This window comes from Oncorhynchus gorbuscha, unplaced genomic scaffold (genome assembly GCF_021184085.1).
Source record: "Oncorhynchus gorbuscha isolate QuinsamMale2020 ecotype Even-year unplaced genomic scaffold, OgorEven_v1.0 Un_scaffold_2958, whole genome shotgun sequence".
Taxonomy (NCBI): Eukaryota; Metazoa; Chordata; class Actinopteri; order Salmoniformes; family Salmonidae; genus Oncorhynchus; species Oncorhynchus gorbuscha.
Genome location: NW_025747333.1, coordinates 21,270 through 30,000, shown reverse-complemented (window position 1 = coordinate 30,000; position 8,731 = coordinate 21,270). Strand labels below are relative to the sequence as shown.

At 48.7% G+C, this 8,731-nt stretch overlaps 1 pseudogene; it reads left to right on the top strand.

The window, feature by feature from the left end:
* The window catches only part of LOC124027094, a 22,967-nt pseudogene extending 15,185 nt beyond the window's left edge, over positions 1-7,782 (top strand).
* Positions 7,783-8,731: the final 949 nt, after the last annotated feature.

Here is an 8,731-nt window from a genome sequence, read left to right as displayed (position 1 = left end):
CTCCGGGTGTTTAGACTGCCAGGTGTCCTCCAGGTGTTTAGACTGCCAGGTGTCCTCCAGGTGTTTAGACTGCCAGGTGTCCTCCGGGTGTTTAGACTGCCAGGTGTCCTCCGGGTGTTTAGACTGCCAGGTGTCCTCCGGGTGTTTAGACTGCCAGGTGTCCTCCGGGTGTTTAGACTGCCAGGTGTCCTCCGGGTGTTTAGACTACCAGGTGTCCTCCGGGTGTTTAGACTACCAGGTGTCCTCCGGGTGTTTAGACTACCAAGTGTCCTCCGGGTGTTTAGACTACCAGGTGGCCTCCGGGATTTTAGACTACCAGGTGTTTAGACTACCAGGTGTCCTCCAGGTGTTTATACTACCAGGTGTTTAGACTACCAGGTGTCCTCCAGGTGTTTATACTACCAGGTGTTTAGACTACCAGGTGTCCTCCAGGTGTTTAGACTACCAGGTGTCCTCCAGGTGTTTAGACTACCAGGTGTCTTCCAGGTGTTTAGACTACCAGGTGTCCTCCAGGTGTTTATACTACCAGGCGTTTAGACTACCAGGTGTCCTCCAGGTGTTTATACTACCAGGTGTTTATACTACCAGGTGTCCTCCAGGTGTTTATACTACCAGGTGTCCTCCAGGTGTTTATACTACCAGGTGTCCTCCAGGTGTTTATACTACCAGGTGTTTATACTACATTTATACTACCAGGCGTTTAGACTACCAGGTGTCCTCCAGGTGTTTATACTACCAGGTGTTTATACTACCAGGTGTCCTCCAGGTGTTTATACTACCAGGTGTCCTCCAGGTGTTTATACTACCAGGTGTTTATACTACCAGGTGTCCTCCAGGTGTTTATACTACCAGGCGTTTAGACTACCAGGTGTCCTCCAGGTGTTTATACTACCAGGTGTCCTCCAGGTGTTTATACTACCAGGTGTTTATACTACCAGGTGTCCTCCAGGTGTTTATACTACCAGGTGTTTATACTACCAGGTGTCCTCCAGGTGTTTATACTACCAGGTGTCCTCCAGGTGTTTATACTACCAGGTGTCCTCCAGGTGTTTATACTACCAGGTGTCCTCCAGGTGTTTATACTACCAGGTGTTTATACTACATTTATACTACCAGGCGTTTAGACTACCAGGTGTCCTCCAGGTGTTTATACTACCAGGTGTTTATACTACCAGGTGTCCTCCAGGTGTTTATACTACCAGGTGTCCTAGGTGTTTATACTACCAGGTGTTTATACTACCAGGTGTCCTCCAGGTGTTTATACTACCAGGCGTTTATACTACCAGGTGTCCTCCAGGTGTTTATACTACCAGGTGTCCTCCAGGTGTTTATACTACCAGGTGTTTATACTACCAGGTGTTCCAGGTGTTTATACTCCAGGTGTTTATACTACCAGGTGTCCTCCAGGTGTTTAGACTACCAGGTGTCCTCCAGGTGTTTATACTACCAGGTGTCCTTTTTACCATTGACACCCATCATGTATATCCAGATCTAGTGCTTATTGATGATGATCAACCTCTCTCCTCTCCAGATCAGACTAGCTGTTATTGATCAACCTCTCTCCTCTCCAGATCAGACTAGCTGTTATTGATCAACCTCTCTCCTCTCCAGATCAGACTAGCTGTTATTGATCAACCTCTCTCCTCTCCAGATCAGCCGTATAGAGTACATCCACTCGAAGAACTTCATCCACAGAGACGTGAAGCCAGACAACTTCCTGATGGGCCTGGGCAAGAAGGGCAACCTGGTGTACATCATCGACTTTGGCCTGGCCAAGAAGTACCGCGACGCCCGCACACACCAGCACATCCCCTACCGCGAGAACAAGAACCTGACCGGCACGGCGCGCTACGCATCCATCAACACACACCTGGGAATCGGTAGGATATATACACTATATGTACAAAAGTATGTGGACACCCCTTCAAATTAGTGGATTCTGCTATTTCAGCCACACCCTTTGCTGACAGGTGTATAAAATCGAGCACACAGCCATGCGATCTCCATAGACAAACATTGGCAGTAGAATAGCTCAGTGACTTTCAAAGTGGCACCATCATAGGATGCCACCTTGCCAACTAGTCAGTTCGTCAAATATCTGACCTGCTACTGCTGCCCCGGTCAACTGTAAGTGCTGTTATTGTGAAGTGGAAACGTCTAGGAGCCACAACGGCTCAACCGTGAAGGTAGGCCACACAAGCTCACAGAACAGAACACTTCCGAGTTCCAAACTACCTCTGGAAGCAACGTCAGCACAAGAACTGTTCGTCGGGAGCTTTGTGAAATTAGTTTCCATGGCCGAGCAGCCGCACACAAACCTAAGATCACCATGTGCAATGCCATGCATCAGCTGAAGATGTTGTACTCTGGAGCATTCTTTGGCGTGATGAATCCTGCTGCACCATCTGGCAATCCGACGGATGAATCTAGGTTTTTCGGATGCCAGGAGAACTCTATCTGCCCCAATGCATAGTGCCAACTGTAAAGTTTGGTGGAGGAGGAATAATGGTCTGGGGCAGTTTTTCACGGTTTGGGCTCGGCCCCTTAGTTAGTGTAGGGAAATCTTAACACTACAGCATACAATGACATTCTAGACAATTCTGTGCTTCCAGCTTTGTGTTTGGGAAGGCCCTTTCCTGTTTCAGCATGACAATGCCCCGTGCACAAAGCCAGGTCCATACAGAAATGTTTTGTAGATCGGTGTGGAAGAACTGAACTGACCTGCACAGAGACCTGACCTCAACCCCATTGAACACCTGAATTGGAACGCCGACTGCGAGTCAGGCCTAATCACCCGACCTCACTAATGCTCTTGTGGCTGAATGGAAGCAAGTCCCTGCAGCAATGTTCCAACATCTAGTGGAAAGCCTTCCCAGAAGAGTGGAGGCTGTTATTGTAGCAATGTTCCAACATCTAGTGGAAAGCCTTCCCAGAAGAGTGGAGGCTGTTATAGCAGCAATGTTCCAACATCTAGTGGAAAGCCTTCCCAGAAGAGTGGAGGCTGTTATAGCAGCAATGTTCCAACATCTAGTGGAAAGCCTTCCCAGAAGAGTGGAGGCTGTCATAGCAGCAATGTTCCAACATCTAGTTCCCAGAAGAAAGCCAATGTTCAACATCTAGAAGAAGTGGGGGGCTGTTATAGCAGCAATGTTCCAACATCTAGTGGAAAGCCTTCCCAGAAGAGTGGAGGCTGTTATAGCAGTCCATATTAATACCCATGATTTTGGAATGAGATGTTTGACCTGTCCACATACTTTTGGCAATATATAGAAACAAACACATACACTAGTTACACACACCTGGGAACAGGTACACAAAGACCCTGACCTTCTCCCTATCTCCTCTCTCCTCTCTCCTATCTCCTCTCTCTCTCTCCCCTCTCTCCCTCTCTCTCTCTCTCTCCCCTCTCTCCCTCTCTCTCTCCTCTCTCTTGTTCTCCTCTCTCTCCCTCTCTCTCCCTCTCTCTCTCTCCCCTCTCTCTCTCTCCCTCTCTCTCTCTCTCTTTTCCTCTCTCTCCCTCTTTCTATCTCTTCTCTCTCTCTCCCTGTTCTCTCTTCTCTCTCTGTCTCTCTCCCTCTTCTCTCTCTGTTCTCTCTCTGTTCTCTCTCTCTCCTCTCTCTCCTCTCTCTTCTCTTCCCTCTCTCTCTCTCTCTTTCCCTCTCTCTCTCTCTCTTTCCCTCTCTCTCTCTCCTCTTTCCCTCTCTCTCTCCTCTTTCCCTCTCTCTCTCTCTTCCTCCCTTTCTCTCTCTCTCTCTCTTCTCCTCTCTCTCTCTCTCCTCTTTCCTTCTTTTCTCTCTCTCTCTCTCCTCTTTCTCTCTCTCTCTCTCTCTTCTCTTCTCTCTCTCCCTCTCTTTCCCTCTCTCTCTCTCTCTCTTCTCTCTCTCCCCCTCTCTCTCTCTCTCTCTCTCTCTTCTCCTCTCTCTCCCTCTCTTCTCTCTCCCCCTCTCTCTCTCTCTTCTCTCTCTCTCTCTCTCTCTCTCTCCCTCTCTCTCTTTCCATCTCTCTCTTCTCTCTTTCCATCTCTCTCTCTCTTCTCCTCTCTCTCTCTCTCTCTCTTCTCCTCTCTCTCTCTCTCTCCCTTTCTCTCTCTCTTCTCTCTCTCTTCCTCTCTCTCTCTCTCTCCCTCTCTTCTCTCTCTCCCTCTCTTCTCTCTCTCCCTCTCTCTCTCTCTCTCTCCCTCCCTCTCTTCTCTCTCTCCTCTCTCTCGTCTCCCTCTCTTGGCTCGTCTGATGTCTTCTCTCTGCCTGGCCCTGAAGGCTCTCTTCTGAGAAGAAGATGTCTCCCCTCCCTCTGTAAAGGATATCCATCTCTCCTCTGTGGCTGGAAGTTGATGGGGTTTTCTCAAAACAGGTCTCTCTCCTTGCTATAGAATTTTCTCTCCCGGTCTTTGAAAGTGGATAGGGTTAGGAGTCTCATGTGACCTCTCTGATCACATTCTCTGTTTGTAGTGTATGTCTCTCTAGAGGATTCCTCCCCTCTCTCTGTATCTCTCTCTCCTCTCTCTTCTCTCTCTCTCCCTCTCTCTCTCTCCCTCTCTTCCCATCTCTCTCCCTCTCTTCTCTCTCCCTATCCCTCTCTTCTCTCTCCTATCTCTCTATCCCTCTCTTGTCTCCCTCTCTCCCTCTCTTCTCTCCCTCTCTTGACCTCTCTCCTCTACCTCTCTTCTCTCTCTCTCTACAGAGCAGTCTCGTCGTGATGACCTGGAGTCTCTTGGCTACGTCCTGATGTACTTCAACCTGGGCAGTCTGCCCTGGCAGGGCCTGAAGGCTGCCACTAAGAGACAGAATAATAATTAAAGTGTATCTTGACCCACGCATCAGTGAGAAGAAGATGTCTACCCCCATCGAGGTCCTGTGTAAAGGATATCCATGTGAGTAGTTGAAAGACCTGTCTGTGGCTGGAAGTTGATGGGGTTTTCTGAAGTCAAAACAGGTTGTTTTTTTACATAGTAGATCCTTGCACATATAGAATTTCCACTCCCGGTCTTTGAAAGTGGATAGGGTTAGGAGTTTATCCTGATCATGTGACCTAACCAGGAAGAAAGCTGATCACATTCAGAGGATCTGTTTGTAGTGTATGTCTTGTTGTCTTGGAGACTAGAGGATTCACATTCAGGCATTTTATTCCACATATATATATTAATTATACAACTAGATGTATAAAAAGAGCTGTATCTTGACCCATCCTCTCCTCTCAGGGGAGTTTACCATGTCCAGTTGTATAATAATTAAAGAGCTGTATCTTGACCCATCCTCTCCTCTCAGGGGAGTTTACCATGTCCAGTTGTATAATAATTAAAGAGCTGTATCTTGACCCATCCTCTCCTCTCAGGGGAGTTTACCATGTCCAGTTGTATAATAATTATAGAGCTGTATCTTGACCCATCCTCTCCTCTCAGGGGAGTTTACCATGTCCAGTTGTATAATAATTAAAGAGCTGTATCTTGACCCATCCTCTCCTCTCCTCTCAGGGGAGTTTACCATGTCCAGTTGTATAATAATTAAAGAGCTGTATCTTGACCCATCCTCTCCTCTCAGGGGAGTTTACCATGTCCAGTTGTATAATAATTAAAGAGCTGTATCTTGACCCATCCTCTCCTCTCAGGGAGTTTACCATGTCCAGTTGTATAATAATTATAGAGCTGTATCTTGACCCATCCTCTCCTCTCTCAGTATAATTATAGAGCTCCTGTCCTCCTCTCTCTCTCCAGGAGTTTACCATGTCCAGTTGTATAATAATTAAAGAGCTGTATCTTGACCCATCCTCTCCTCTCTCCATGTCCAGTTGTATAATAATTATAGAGCTGTATCAGCTGGGGAGTTTACCATGTCCAGTTGTATAATAATTAAAGAGCTGTATCTTGACCCATCCTCTCCTCTCTCCTCACAGCTGAGTTTACCACGTACCTGAACTTCTGCCGTTCTCTGCGGTTCGATGACAAGCCCGACTACTCGTACCTCAGACAGCTGTTCAGGAACCTGTTCCACAGACAGGGCTTCTCCTACGACTACGTCTTCGACTGGAACATGCTCAAGTTTGTGAGTAACGTCTCTCTGCTAACGTCTCTGAGTCACCCCCTTCGTTACATTGACCCCGGACTGGAGTCTTTTCATCACAATATCTCCTTTCTCCTGAAGTGTACACTCGTTCACTACTTCCACAATATCTCCTTTCTCCTGAAGTGTACACTCGTTCACTACTTCCACAATATCTCCTTTCTCCTAAAGTGTACACTCGTTCACTACTTCTACAATATCTCCTTTCTCCTAAAGTGTACACTCGTTCACTACTTCCCACAAATCTGGAAAGCGTTGGGATTGGTGGAGACATGGGCTAGTGGGAGGTTCCACTGTATTTCTTCAAGTCAGTGATGTGAACCAGTGCACACTTTGGGAGGAAGGAGAGGTAACTGGGACACAGTAATGGAATGTCCACGGTGGCCATTTTGTTGGTCTACGAATAGCAGTGGTGTCCCTGGCAACGGCAGCCATTTTGAATGCTGATTGAGCAAATTCCTGGTCAATAAGATCCCATGGTGTTGTGATAGTGAAGAGGTGGGACAGTGTGACCGTTGTCTCCATGGTGTTGTTGTGATAGTGAAGAGGTGGGACAGTGTGACTGTTGTCTCCATGGTGTTGTTGTGATAGTGAAGGGTTGGGAGGTGGGACAGTGTGACTGTTGTCTCCATGGTGTTGTTGTGATAGTGAAGGGTTGGGAGGTGGGACAGTGTGACTGTTGTCTCCATGGTGATGTTGTGATAGTGAAGAGGTGTGACCGTTGTCTCCATGGTGATGTTGAAGGGTTGGGAGGTGGGACAGTGTGACTGTCTCCATGGTGTTGTTGTGATAGTGAAGGGTTGGGAGGTGGGACAGTGTGACTGTTGTCTCCATGGTGATGCTGTGATAGTGAAGAGGTGTGGCCGTTGTCTCCATGGTGATGTTGTGATAGTGAAGAGGTGTGACTGTTGTCTCCATGGTGATGCTGTGATAGTGAAGAGGTGTGGCCGTTGTCTCCATGGTGATGTTGTGATAGTGAAGAGGTGTGATCGTTGTCTCCATGGTGATGTTGTGATAGTGAAGAGGTGTGACCGTTGTCTCCATGGTGATGTTGTGATAGTGAAGAGGTGTGACCGTTGTCTCCATGGTGATGTTGTGATAGTGAAGAGGTGTGACCGTTGTCTCCATGGTGATGTTGTGATAGTGGAGAGGTGTGACCGTTGTCTCCATGGTGATGTTGTGATAGTGAAGAGGTGTGACCGTTGTCTCCATGGTGATGTTGTGATAGTGAAGAGGTGTGACCGTTGTCTCCACGGTGATGTTGTGATAGTGAAGAGGTGTGACCGTTGTCTCCATGGTGATGTTGTGATAGTGAAGAGGTGTGACCGTTGTCTCCATGGTGATGTTGTGATAGTGAAGAGGTGTGACCGTTGTCTCCACGGTGATGTTGTGATAGTGAAGAGGTGTGACCGTTGTCTCCGTGGTGATGTTGTGATAGTGAAGAGAGGTCTCCATGGTGACCGATAGTGGAGAGGTGTGACCACGGTGATGTTGTGATAGTGAAGAGGTGTGACCGTTGTCTCCATGGTGATGTGTGTCTCTGTGTGTCCAGGGCGCCAACAGGGCAGCGGAGGATGCAGAGAGGGAGAGGAGAGCTGGTGAGGACAGACTGAGACAGGGACAGGCCAGGGCCCCTGCAGGGGCCAGGGGGATCCCCTCTGCCTCCGGACGACCCAGAGGAGCACAGGACGCCGCCGCACGCCCGCACCCCCTCACACACCCTTAGTGAAAACACACCCCCTCACACCTCACACACAGGTTAGTGAAAACACACACACCCTCACCCCCTCACACCACCCCTCTCACACACAGGTTAGTGAAAACACTGAATTGGTTAAATAAAGGTTGATCACCAGGTCTCTCTAACCCCAGGTATCTGTCCTCTACCCCAGGTATGGAGGTGTCTCTCTCTCTAACCCCAGGTATCGGTCTTCTACCCCAGGTATGGGAGGTCTCTCTCTCTAACCCCAGGTATCTGTCCTCTACCCCAGGTATGGAGGAGTCTCTCTCTCTCTCTCTAACCCCAGGTATCTGTCCTCTATCCCAGGTATGGAGGTCTCTCTCTCCCCAGGTATCTGTCCTCTACCCCAGGTATGGAGTCTCTCTCTCTCTCTCCTAACAGGTATCTGTCCTCTACCCCAGGTATGGAGGTCTCTCTCTCTCTAACCCCAGGTATCTGTCCTCTATCCCAGGTATGGAGGTCTCTCTCTAACCCCAGGTATCTGTCCTCTACCCCAGGTATGGAGGTCTCTCTAACCCCAGGTATCTGTCCTCTACCCCAGGTATGGAGGTCTCTCTCTAACCCCAGGTATCTGTCCTCTATCCCAGGTATGGAGGTCTCTCTCTCTAACCCCAGGTATCTGTCCTCTACCCCAGGTATGGAGGTCTCTCTCTCTCTCTCTAACCCCAGGTATCTGTCCTCTATCCCAGGTATGGAGGTCTCTCTCTAACCCCAGGTATCTGTCCTCTACCCCAGGTATGGAGGTCTCTCTCTCCTCTAACCCCAGGTATCTGTCCTCTACCCCAGGTATGGAGGTCTCTCTCTCTCTCCCCAGGTATCTGTCCTCTATCCCAGGTATGGAGGTCTCTCTCTCTCTCTAACCCCAGGTATCTGTCCTCTATCCCAGGTATGGAGGTCTCTCTCTCTCCCCCCAGGTATCTGTCCTCTATCCCAG